Source organism: Eumetopias jubatus, unplaced genomic scaffold (assembly GCF_037043125.1).
Source record: "Eumetopias jubatus isolate StellerSeaLion01/CBP00866 unplaced genomic scaffold, mEumJub1_p1.0 scaffold_6, whole genome shotgun sequence".
In the NCBI taxonomy this organism is placed as follows: Eukaryota; Metazoa; Chordata; class Mammalia; order Carnivora; family Otariidae; genus Eumetopias; species Eumetopias jubatus.
Genome location: NW_028274812.1, coordinates 138377611 through 138390958, shown reverse-complemented (window position 1 = coordinate 138390958; position 13348 = coordinate 138377611). Strand labels below are relative to the sequence as shown.

General features: G+C 38.8%; 1 pseudogene; it reads left to right on the top strand.

Annotated features, from left to right (window-relative positions):
* Window positions 1–11141: 11141 nt before the first annotated feature.
* LOC114212536 (ATP synthase peripheral stalk subunit d, mitochondrial pseudogene) lies at window positions 11142–11729 on the top strand (annotated as a pseudogene).
* The last annotated feature ends 1619 nt before the right edge of the window (window positions 11730–13348 follow it).

Here is a 13348-nt window from a genome sequence, read left to right as displayed (position 1 = left end):
GAGAAATTGCTAAGACAGGAATTCATCCCAAAAGAAAACAAAAGGAGGTCACAGCCAGGGATCTAATCAAAACAGATATAAGTAATATGCCTGAACCAGAATTTATTTTATTTTTCTGATCCAGAATTGAAAGCAACAATCGTAAGAATACTAGCTGGGCTTGAGAAAAGCAGAGAAGACATCAGGGATACCCTTACCACAGAGATAAAAAAGCATAAAACCAATCAGGCCAAAATGAAAAAGCAATAACAGATTCAAAACCAATTGGATGGTTTGTGGTGATGACCACAAAGATGGAAGAGGCAGAGGAATGAACAGGTATAGAAAATAGAATTATGGGAAATAAGCTGAGCAAAAGAGGGAAAGAAAAATCTCATATCACGGAAGTAGACTTAGGGAACTCAGTGACTCCATGAAACCCAGTAACATTTGTATCACAGGAGTCTCAGAAGAAGAGAGAAAAGGGGGCAGAAGGTTTATTTGAGGAAATTATAGCTGAGAACTTCCCTAATCTGGGGAAGGAAACAGACCTCCAAAACCAGGAGGCACAGAGAACTCCTATCAAAATCAACAAAAGCAGGCCAACACCAAAACATACTGTAGTTACATTTGCAAAAATTTAGAGATAAAGAAAAAATCCTAAAAGCAGCAAGACAGAAGAAGTCCCTAACTTATGAGGGAAGACAAATAAGGTTAGCAGCAGACCTTTCCACAGAAACTTGGCAGGCCAGAGTGGAGTGGCATGATATAGTCAACGTTATGAATGGGAAAAATCTGTAGCCAAGAATACTCTATCCAGCAAAGCTATAATTCAGCATAGAAGGAGAGATAAAAATTTCCCAGACAAAAACTAAGTTTCTGGCCACTAAACCGGCTCTACAGGAAATATTAAAGGGGACTCTGGGGAAGAAAGACCAAAAGCAACAGACTAGAAAGAAACAGAGAAAATCTCCAGAAACAGTGACAAAACAGTAATAAAATGGCACTAAATTCATATCTATCAGTAATTACTCTGAATATAAATGGACTAAATGCTCCAATCAAAAGGGTGTTAGAATGGATTAAAAACTGACACATGTCAGGGCACCTGGGTGGCTCAGTCGTTAAGTGTCTGCCTTCGGGTCAGGTCATGATCCCAGGGTCCTGAGATTGAGCCCCACATCGGGCTCCTTGCTCAACGGAAGCCTGCTTCTCCCTCTTCCACTCCCCCTGCTTGTGTTCCTGCTCTCTCTGTGTCTGTCAAATAAATAAAATCTTTAAAAAAAATAAAAAACTGACACATGTCTAGGCTTCCTACAAGAGACTCATTTTAGACCTAAAGACACCAGCAGATTGAAACTGATGGGATGGAGAAACATTTACCATGCAAGTGGACATCAAAAGAAAGCTGGAGTAGCAATACTTATATCAGACAAGCTAGATTTTAAACCAAAGACTGTAACAAGAGATGAAGAAGGGCACTATATCATAATAAAGGGGTCTATCCAACAAGAAGATCTAACAATTGTAAATATTTATGCCCCCAACTTGGGAGCACCCAAATATATAAAACAATAACAAACAAAAAGGAAGTCATTGATAATAATACAATAATATTAAGGGACTTTAACACCCCACTTACATCAATGGACAGATGATCTAAGCAGAAAATCAACAAGTAAACAATGGCTTCGAATGACACACTGGACCAGATGGACTTAACAGATATATTCAGAACATTCCATCCTAAAGTAGCAGAATACACATTCTTTTCAAGTGCACATGGAACATTATCTAGAATCACGTACGAGGTCACAAATCAGGCCTCAACAAGTACAAAGAGATTGAGATCATACCATGCATATTTTCCAACCATATTTCCAACATATTTTCCAATGCATATTTCCAACACAATGAAACTTGAAGTCAACCACAAGAAAAAACTTGGAGGTTAAAAAACATCCTACTATAGAATGAATGGGTCAGCCAGAAAATTAAAGAAGAAATAAAAAAAATACATGGAAACAAAGGAAAATTAAAACACAACAGTCCAAAACCTTTGGGATGCAGCAAAAGTGGTCATGGTCACAAGAGGGAAGTATAGAGCAGTACAAACCTACCTCAAGAAGCAAGAAAAATTCCAAATACACAACCTAACCTTATACCTAAAGGAGTGAGAAAAAGAACAACAAACCCTAAAGCCAGCAGAAGAAAGGAAATAATAAAGATTAGGGCAGAAATAAATGATTTAGAAACAAACAAAAAACCCCAGTAGAACAGATCAATGAAACCAGGAGCTGGTTCTTTGAAAAAAATTAATAAAATTGATAAACCTTAGCCAGACATATCAAAAAGAAAAGACAAAGGACCCAAATAAATTCACAAATGAAAGAGAAGAAATTACAACCAACATCACAGAAATACAATTATTACAGAATATTATAAAAAATTATATGCCAACAAGTTGGGCAATCTGGAAGAAATGGATAAATTCCTAGGAAGATATAACCTACCAAAACTGAGGAAGAAATAGAAAATTTGAACAGACTGATAACCAGCAAAGAAACTGAATCAGTAATCAAAAATCTCCCAACAAACAAAAGTCCAGGGCCAGATGGCTTTGTAGGGGAATTCTACCAAACATTTAAAGAAGAGCTAATACAGGGGCGCCTGGGTGGCTCAGTTGTTGGGCATCTGCCTTCTGCTCGGGTCATGATCCCAGGGTCCTGGGATCGAGCCCCACATCGGGCTCCCTGCCCGGCGGGAAGCCTGCTTCTCCCTTTCCCACTCCCCCTGCTTGTGTTCCCTCTCTCGCTGTGTCTCTCTCTGTCAAATAAATAAATAAAATCTTAAAAAAAAAAAGATCTAATACATGTTCTTCTCAAACTATTCCAGAAAATAGGAAAGGAAGGAACACTTCCAGTTTCCTTCTATACATCCAGCGTTACCCTGATACAAAAACCAGATAAAGACACCACTAAAAAGAGAACCACAGGTCAATAACCCTGATGAACATGGATGCAAAAATTCTCAACAAAATATTAGCAAATCGAATCCAACAGTCCATTAAAAGAATCATTCACCACAACCAAGTGGGATTTACTCCTGGGTTGCAAGGGTGGTTCATATTTGCAAATCAATCAACATGATACACCACATTAATAGAAGAAAGTACAAAAGCCATATGATCTTCTCACTAGATGCAGAAAAAGCTCTTGACAAAGTACATCACCCATTCTTGATAAAAACCCTCAACAAAATAGGCATAAAAGGAACATAACTCAACATCATAAAGGCCATATACAAGAAACTCACAGATAATATCCTCAATGGGGAAAAACTGAGAGCATTTCCTCTATGGTCAGGAACAAGAAAGGGATGTCCACTCTCACCACTGATATTTAACATAGTACTGAAAGTCCTACCCATAACAATCAGACAACAAAAAGAAATAAAAGGCATCCAAATCAGCAAGAAAGAACTCAAGCTTTCACTCCTTGCAGACAACATATTACTCTATGTAAAAAACCTGAAAGACTCCACCAAAAAATTGCTAAAACTGATACACAAATTCAGTAAAGTCACAGGATAAAAATCAATGTACAGAAATAGGCTGCATTTCTATTATCTACCAATAATGAAGCTGTAGAAAAAGAAATCAAGGAATCAGTCCCATTTACAATTGCACCAAACCCATAAGATTCCTAGGAATAAACCTAAGCAAAGAGGTAAAAGATCTATACTCTGAAAACTATAAAATACTGATGGAAGAAATTGAAGATGACACAAAGAAATGGAAAAACACTCCATGCTCATGGATTGGAAGAACGAATATTGCTAAAAGTCCATATTACCCAAACCAATCTACACATTTAATGCAATCCCTATCAAAATATCACCAGCATCTCTCACAGAGCTAGAACAAGCAATCCTAAAATTTGTATGGAACCACAAAAGATCCTGAAGAGCCAAAGCAATCTTGAAAAAGAAAAGCAAATCTGGAGGCATCACAATTCCAGACTTCAAGTTATATTACAAAGCTGTAGTCATCAAGACAGGATGGTACTGGCACAAAAACAAACACCTAGATCAGCGGAACATAATAGAAAACCCAGAAATGGACCCACAACTATAAGGTCAACTAATCTTTGACAAAGTAGGAAAGAATATTCAATGGAAAAAAATCTCTTCAACAAGTGGTGTTGGGGAAACTGGACAGCAACATGCAAAAAAATGATACCGGACCACTTTCTTACACCATACACAGGAATAAACTCAAAAGGGATGAAAGACCTAAATATGAGACAGTAGGCCAACAAAGTCCTAGAGGAGAACACAGACGGTAACCCCTTTGCCATCGGCCATAGCAACTTCTAACTATAGGTCTATGGAGGCAAAGGTAACAAAAGCAAAAATGAACTATTGGGACTTAAGATAAAAAGCTTCTGCACAGCAAAGGAAACAACAAAACTAAAAGGCAACCTTTGGAATGGAGAAATTTGCAAATGACATATCTGATAAAGTGTTAGTTTCCAAAATATATAAAGAACATGTAAAACTCAACAGGCAAAAAACAAATTAATACAGTTTAAAAAATGGGCAGAAGACATGAACAGACATTTTTCCAAAGAAGACATACAGATGGCCAACAGACACATGAAAAGATGTTCAACATCAATGATCATCAGGGAAATACAAAACTACAATGAGATATCACCTCACATCTGTCAGAATGGCTAAAATTAACAACACAGGAAACAGCATGTTGGCAAAGATGTGGAGAAAGGGGAACCCTCCTGCACTGTTGGTGGGAATGCAAACTGGTGCAGCCACTCTGGAAAACAGTATGGAGGTTCCTCAAAAAGTTAAAAATAGAACTACCTTAAGATCAGCAATTGCAGTACTAGTTATTTACCCAGTGTTTATAGCAACATTATCAACAATAGCCAAATGATGGAAAGACCCCAGATGTCCATAGACTGAGGAACGGATAAAGATGTGGCATGTATACATAATGGAATATTACTCAGCCATCGAAAAGAATGAAATCTTGTTATTTGCAACGATGTTGATGGAACTAGAGAGTATTATGCTAAGAGAAATAAGTCAGTCAAAGAAAGACAAATACCATATGATTTTACTCACGTGTGGAATTTAAGAAACAAAACAGATGAACAAAGGGGAAAGAAAAAAAAGAGAGGCAAAATTAAAACAGACTCTTTATAGAGAACAAACTGAGGGTTGCAGGAGGGGGATGGGCTAAATGGGTGATGGGCATTAAGGAGAATTAATTACTTGCTGAGATGAGCACTGGGTGTTGTATGTAAGTGATGAATTACTAAATTCTACACATGAAACTAATGAAAAAATATAAAATGAATTTTTAAAAGAACATTTTAAAAAGGAAAACAGGTTAACAAAAATTAAAAATTAGCTAACAAAAAAATGGTACAGATATGTAGGAAAGGATTCCTGGATAGCTTCTTCCTGTTTAAAATTACTCTTCCATCAGCTCAAAGTCAGCACTGGGGCTCTTTCCACCTCCCTTTGGTCTGTCTCCTGAGCACCTTGGCTCCCAAGATGGGTCTCCCCGGGATGGGTCTCATCCTGTCAGCCAGAGTAGGGACCTGTAATTTGTTGTCTTCTGCTGTCTTGTGCTGACCCCTGGTTGAGGAGTACCTTCCCCCACCTAATTTTGGGGCACAGCCCTCTGTCCTGGCTTTATCCACCACTGATGTCAGTAATGGTCGGTCTCCCGAGAAACTTACTGCAGGACAGCTTCTCCCAGGAAATTGGCAAACTCCCTCTGCTGACCAGGTTTCCCTGCTGGCCTTGCACCGGTACTTTCGAGACCCAGCCTTTCCTACTCCCATATCTGGGCTGTCCACCACACAGCCCCTGTCCACCACACAGCACTGTGCCTTTGTATGGTGAAGCCTAGACAGTCACAGTGACTCTTAACTCCAAACTGTCTTCTGCATCACTCATAGGGTCTTTCAGAAAATCATCTATGCCACAAGAAGGACCAGCTGAATGCTTTCTGGAGACCATCTATCCATTCCCTCTGTCCTACCAAAGCAAGGCTGGGAGGGCACCAACAGGGAGCAGCAGAGCATCAGCCTAGGCAGTCTCAAATTCTCTCTCAAGTTATCTTAGCTTCTAATGGTTTTGCTCATGTCTTATCCCAAGACATGGGGGACTGGGTCTCCTCTTATGGACCAGGAAGCACCCAAATCACAGGCAACAAAACCAAAATTAAAGAAGTGGAACTACATCAAACTGAAAAGCTTCTGTAGAGCAAAAGAAATGATCAGCAAAATGAAATAGAATGGAAGAAAATATTTGCAAACCACATATCTGATAAGGAATTAATATCCAAAATGTATGAGGAATTCATACAATTCAGTAGCAAAAAAACAATCTAAATAAAAAATGGACCAAGGACCCGAAAAGACATTTTTCCAAAGAAGATATACACAAGGACCACAGGTTCATGAAAAGGTGCTCAGCATCACTAATCATCAGGGAAATTCAAACCAAAACCACAATAAGATATCACCTCACATCTGTTAAAATGGCTATTATAAACAAAAACAAAAACAAAAAACAAGGAATAACAAATGCTGGCAAGGATGTAGAGAAAAGGGAACCCTGGTGTGCTGTTGGTGGGAATGTAAATTGGTACCACCAATATGGAAAACAGTATAGAATTTCCTCAAAAAATTAAAAGTAGAGCTGCCATATGATTCAGCAACCCCGTTTCTGGGTATATACCAGAAGGAAGTGAAATCACTATCTTGAAGGGATATCTTTACCCCCATGTTCATTGTAGCATTGTTTACAATAGCCAAGACACAGAAACAAGCTAAGTGCCCATCAATGGATGATTAAAGAAAATGTGAAAAAAAGAAGGAAAGAAGAAAGGAAAGAAAAAGAAAGAAAATGCGTATATATACAATGGAATATTATTCAGCCATAAAAAAGGAAATCTTCCCATTTGCAACAACATGGATGAACCTTGAGGACATCACACTAAGTGAAGTAAGTCAGACAAAGAAAGGCAAATACCATATGATCTCACTTATATGAGGGATCTGAAAAATCCAAACACAAAGAAACAGAGAATAGATTGGTAATTGCCACAGGTGAAGGATAGCGGGTGGGGGAAATGAGTGAACATACTCAAAAGGTACAAACTTCCGGTTAGAAGATAAATAAGTTCTGGAGATGTAATATACAGTATGATGACTATGTTAACAATACTGTATTTTATATATGAAAATTGCTAAGAGAGCATATTTTAAAAGTTCTTATAAGAAAATGTATATGGGGCGCCTGGGTGGCTCAGCCGTTGGGCGTCTGCCTTCTGCTCAGGTCATGATCCCAGGGTCCTGGGATCGAGCCCCGCATTGGGCTCCCTGTTCGGCGGGGAGTCTGCTTCTCCCTCTCCCACTCCCCTTATTTGTGTTCCCTATCTCGCTGTCTCTCTGTTGAAAAATAAATAAAATCTTAGAAAAAAAAAAAAAGAAAATGTATATGATGTGATGGATGTGTTAAATTTTTGTGGTAACCATTTTGCAATATATACATATATCAAATCATTATGTTGTACACCTTACACTTATACACTGTTATATGTAAATTATATTTTAATGAAGCAGGAGAAAACAAAAAAAATTTTTTTTTAAAGATTTATTTATTTGACAGAGAGAGACACAGTGAGAGAGGGAACACAAGCAGAGGGAGTGGGAGAGGGAGAGGCAGGCTTCCCGCTGAGCAGGGAGCCCGATGTGGGACTCGATCCCAGGACCCTGGGATCATGACCTGAGCCGAAGGCAGACGCTTAACGACTGAGCCACCCAGGCGCCCGAAAATAAAAATTTTAAAAATACCAATTCTCCCTGCTTCTAACCTTGTACTTCTCCCATTCATCATATAGACAGCAGAGTTAGCACTTCTGCTCAAAGAATGTTAAATGCCCACTCTGTAGCATGTCTTTTATATGTATTATCCCATTTCTATCCTTGGAACAATCAGTATGATAAACATTATCAAGTCCATTTTACAGAAGAAAAGAGATTTGAGAAAACATCTCAAGATCAGAGTGAATGTGAATGGCAGCACCAGTCTGAAGTTTGACCCCCCAGCTAAGCTCCTCCAGTTGAACCATGGTAATCGGGCTTGATCTGACTTCAAACCACCTTTTTGGGTCTGCTTCTTACAATCATGCCCTTGCTCCAGGCTCACTGCACTATCATCTTTAATACCTGTTCAAACTATGCTTGTCTATAGCTCCAAGGCTTATGCTCTTTCATCAGTTTAAGTGTTCGCCCTCTTACACCAAGATTGTCCTCATTTTTTCAAGGACTAGTTCAAAATCAACTACTCAGAACAGCTTTCCCTGATCCCCTTCACCTTTCTGTCTTTGTGCTTTAAAAATTTTTTTTATTTTCTTTTAAAGATTTTATTTATTTATTTGACAGAGACATAGCAAGAGAGGGAACACAAGCGGGGGAGTGGGAGAGGGAGAAGCAGGCTTCCTGCTGATCAGGGAGCCCGATGCGGGGCTCGATCCCAGGACCCTGGGACCATGACCTGAGTGAAAGGCAGACGCTTAACGACTGAGCCACTCAGGCACCCCTCTTTGTGCTTTTTTTAGTATTCAGGTTTACTCTCAAAAGTTTTTAGTGTGGGACGCCTGGGTGGCTCAGTTGGTTAAATGGCTGCCTTCGGCCCAGGTCATGATCCCAGGGTCCTGGGATCAAGTCCCACGTGGGAGCCTGCTTCTCCCTCTCTCTCTCTCTGCTTGTGCTCTGTCAAATAAATAAAATCTTAAAAAAAAAAAGTTTTTAGTGTATTTTGCATCATAATCCTGTTTCCATGCTTAGCTTGCCAATTAAACTTTGTTCCTTTTCCATATTTACATACCACTACCCTTCCTGTGCCCCACATTTAGCACAGGGTTTTGTAAAGATGTTAGATGTATGTAAAATTTTGACATTTTTAATTTTAAGAAAATAGCTCGTTGGTGTAGATTTTATATTAATGCTACTGATTTGCTCTTTAATCAAGATTCATTGGAGGCAAGGGTCCTAAAAATGCAACAATAGAATGCATTTCCATTCAGCCAATCCATGAAAGAATCAGGATAAAAATGAGTAATGAAATCAATCATTGGGCCACAACAGTTAATTTATCAGCTTTGCCAAAGGGTACATGAGACCATTCATTGGTTTTTGGAAAGAAAAGATTTCTGTGTGTTTTGCTTCAGTGATTTATTTATATTTTCAACTGATACTATAATGTGTAATTATAGTAGATCTATAGCACATTTTAAAATTGGTTAGGGCAAGTTCTTTTTTTTTTTTTTAGTGTCCTGGTAATTTTCATAGGATTACACTTTTAAATTTAGAATCCTTTTTCTGATGTAGTGGGTAGTGAAGAGGAATTTTTTTGTTTGTTTAAAAGATGTTTTATTGAGCTAGTTGAGATAGAAAGATGAGAATCAGTAGGCTTGACTGGAGTGAACCAGATTTTAGACATTAGAAGATGACTAAATGGCTGTGCATAAGAAATGAAGAGAATTATCAGTTTTTGCTAATGGTAAACAACATAATATTAAAACTCTCAGAAAATGCAGACATTTGGATTATAAACATCCTCTGAAATGAATATCTGCATTCCAAAACAGTAAGGGAAAGCCTGAGGTAGAGAGAAGAAAAACAATTAGGAACTGGAAACCAAAAACAAGTGGGTTAATGGGGACAGAGATAATCCATTCTTACCTCAAGACCTAAAAACTGAGTTTTAATGCCCATGAGACAAGGCATTGGCCCATTTGAGGTAAAGAATTGGAACTGAGATCCCTGAATAAAGGGGGGATGTTTGAAACGCTACATTGTCCAAAAAAAAAAGGGGGGGATAAACTAAAAGAAAAAATCCATGCACTGGCATGAAGTGTTGTAAACTATTCATATATGTGTGTGTTGGCAGGTATGGCTATGGGGGACAAAGGAGTTTCCCTTAAGAATTTGTAACCGTGTACCTGCCAGGGTTTGAATTTTTACTTCCATCATGCACTAAGAATTCAAATGCTAAGAAATTAACATAAATAGTGGTCCTGGAGGGGCGCCTGGGTGGCTCAGTTGATTAAGCATACGACTCTTAATTTTGGCTCAGGTCATGATCTCAGGGTCATGAGACTGAGCCCTACATCAGGCTCCGCACTCAGCAAGGAGTCTGCTTGAGATTCTCCTTCAGCCCCTCTCCCTGCCCCCACACGCATGCTCTCTCTCTCTCTCTCTAAAATAAATAAAATCTTAAAAAAAAAAATAGTGGTCCTGGAGTGGTGAACCCCTGGAACACCTAGATAAAACAAATCTAAAATCTCTTTGGTGGGACAAACCCTCAACCCACGCCATGAGGACATTCACAAATAAAGCCCTGCTAAAGATGAGCTCACAATAAAAAACTAAAAACCACCAAAGTAAACAGCAGGATAGAGAGCTAGCAGATACAAGAGCAGTAGGATTGAATTCTCAAGAATTAAAGATATAGAATTCTTTTTTTAATGTTTCAAGTTTTTATTTCAATTCTAGTTAACATATATGCATAGTATTAACTTCAAGAGTAGAATTTAGGGCGCCTGGGTGGCTCAGTTGGTTAAGCGACTGCCTTCGGCTCAGGTCATGATCCCAGGGTCCTGGGATCAAGTCCCACATCGGGCTCCTGGCTCAGCGGGGAGCCTGCTTCTCCCTCTGACCCTCTCCCCTCTCATGCTGTTTCTCTCTCGCTTGCTCTCTAATAAATAAAATAAAACCTTTAAAAAAAAAAAGAGTAGAATTTAGTGATTCACCACTTACATATAACACCCAGTGCTCTTCACAGCAAGTGACCTCCCTTAATACCCATCACCCATTTAGCCCACCCCCCTATTCACCTCCCCTCCAGCAACCCTCAGTTTGTTCTCTACACTTAAGAGTCTCTTCTGGAGATACAGAATTCTTGAACTATAAAATAACTATGTCTTAAATAATTAAAAGAAATTAAAGAACACTTGAAATATAAAATAATATAAAAAAAGAATAGACATATTAGAAAGAACAAAGAACTTGAAGAAATGAAAATTTAAATTAAAAAGTGAATGGGTGTAGGCTGTGGACTCTAGGCTGCCGGGGTCGGTGAAGGATCTCAAGATGGCTGCGCGAAAACTTGCTCTAAAAACCATTGACTGGGTAGCTTTTGGGGAGATCATACCCCGAAACCAGAAGGCCATTGCTAACTCCCTGAAATCCTGGAATGAGACACTTACCTCCAGATTGGCTACTCTCCCTGAGAAACCACCTGCTATCGACTGGGCTTACTACAAGGCCAATGTGGCAAAGGCTGGTTTGGTAGATGACTTTGAGAAGAAGTTTAATGCCCTGAAGGTTCCTGTGCCAGAGGATAAATATACTGTTCAGGTGGATGCTGAAGAAAAAGAAGATGTGAAAAGTTGTGCCGAGTTTTTGTCTCTCTCAAAGGCCAGGATTGAGGAATATGAAAAAGAGCTGGAGAAGATGAGGAACATAATTCCATTTGATCAGATGACCACTGAGGACCTGAATGAAGTCTTCCCAGAAACCAGATTAGACAAGAAGAAGTATCCCTATTGGCCTCACAAGCCAATTGAGAATTTATAAACTTGAGTTGGGGAGAAAGCTCTGGCCCTCATGTTGTAAATGCTGGACATTAAAAATAATGATACGGTAAAAAAAAAAAAAAAAGTGAATGGGTGTATTCACAGCAAGACAGATACTGCGGAAGAAGGAAAGATAAATATGGAAGAGAAAATTACTTAAAACATTGCATGGAGATAAAGAGATGGAAAATGGAATAGAGGTTAAGGCAGATAAAGGATAAAAAGAGAAAGTCAGATGTACATCTGAGTCCCAAGGGAAAGAAGCACACAAAGATAAGGAAGAGGCAAAGGGAAAAGATATAATTGATGAAATTTTTCCAGAACTGATGACTGATGAATGACATGAATCCTCAGATTCAGGAAGTACAATAAGTCCCTACACAGATAACTAAAAGAAAAAGAGAAAGAAAGAAAGAAGAAAAGGAAGGAAGGAAGGAAGGAAGGAAGGAAGCAACAATTAGAATATTCTATGAAATTGCAGAACACCAGAGATATATAAAAGAACTTACCAACAACAAAAATAAAAAATAAAATACATTTTATAATTCTAAAAAAAAAGAACATTCAGAGAGAACAGATATTAACTACGAATTAATGACAATTAGATTTCTAGCAGACTTCTTAAACATACCAACAGAAGTCAGAGAACAGTGGAATAGCTCCAAAATTCTGAGACCAGTGAACTTATACTACAGTTTCCAGTTAGTTGGTAATTCAAGAATGAGGGCAAGTAATAACATTTTAGGCAAAGACAAAGAATTTATCACCTATAGACTATCCCACTTAAAAGACTATTAAAGGAGGGGTGCCTGGGTGGCTCAGTTGGTTAAGCATCCAACCCGATTTTGGCTCAGGTCATGATCTCAGTGATGTGAGACTGAGCCCCACAACAGGCTTCCTGCTCAGCAAGGAGTCTGCTTGAGATTCTTTCCCTCTGCCCCTACTCCCTACTCTTGCATGCACTCTCTCTCTCTCTCAAAATAAATTTTTACAAAAGACTATTAAAGGAAGTACTTCAAGAAGGGAATTAAACTCAGAAGGAAGAAATAAGAGCCAAGAAAGAGTGGTGAGCGACAAAATTGGTCCATATCTGGTTAAATCTAAGCAAGCATCAACAGAACACAACTTGTGTGGGAGTATAAAAATGACGTGCAACTAGAATGTGGTCAACAGAGAAGTCATCAGCGAGAAAGCATTCCATAGCACCTGCATGGTTTTGGAGGAGGATAGAGATATTGATCAATTCAGAGAATTCATGTTAAAGTTTAACCACAGAAGGAATGAAGGGAGGGAGGGAGAGAGGGAGGAAAGAAAGAAGGAATTGGAAAGAGAGAGAGAGAATGTTGCAGCTGACAAACCAATAGAAGGGAAGGAAAGGCAAGAATAACAAAATCATCGATCCATTAGAAGGCAAGAATGAAGGGGAAAAGCAGCATAGAAAAAGGGGGGTAAATGGAATGAATAAAATAAGATAAAAACAAATCTAAATATGTAATTACAATACATGCAAATCGTCTAAACTCACCTTATTTTTTCCAAGATTTTTTTTTTCCAAAGAGGCTCTCCCAGTAGCATGTGAGCAGGCCAGCATAGGAAGTTGCAGTGTTTTAGGCATAAAGCAGGGAAGGGACCGGTTCCCATCCCATGTTCCATTAGAAGATGTTCACTTAGGGTCACCTGGACGGCCCA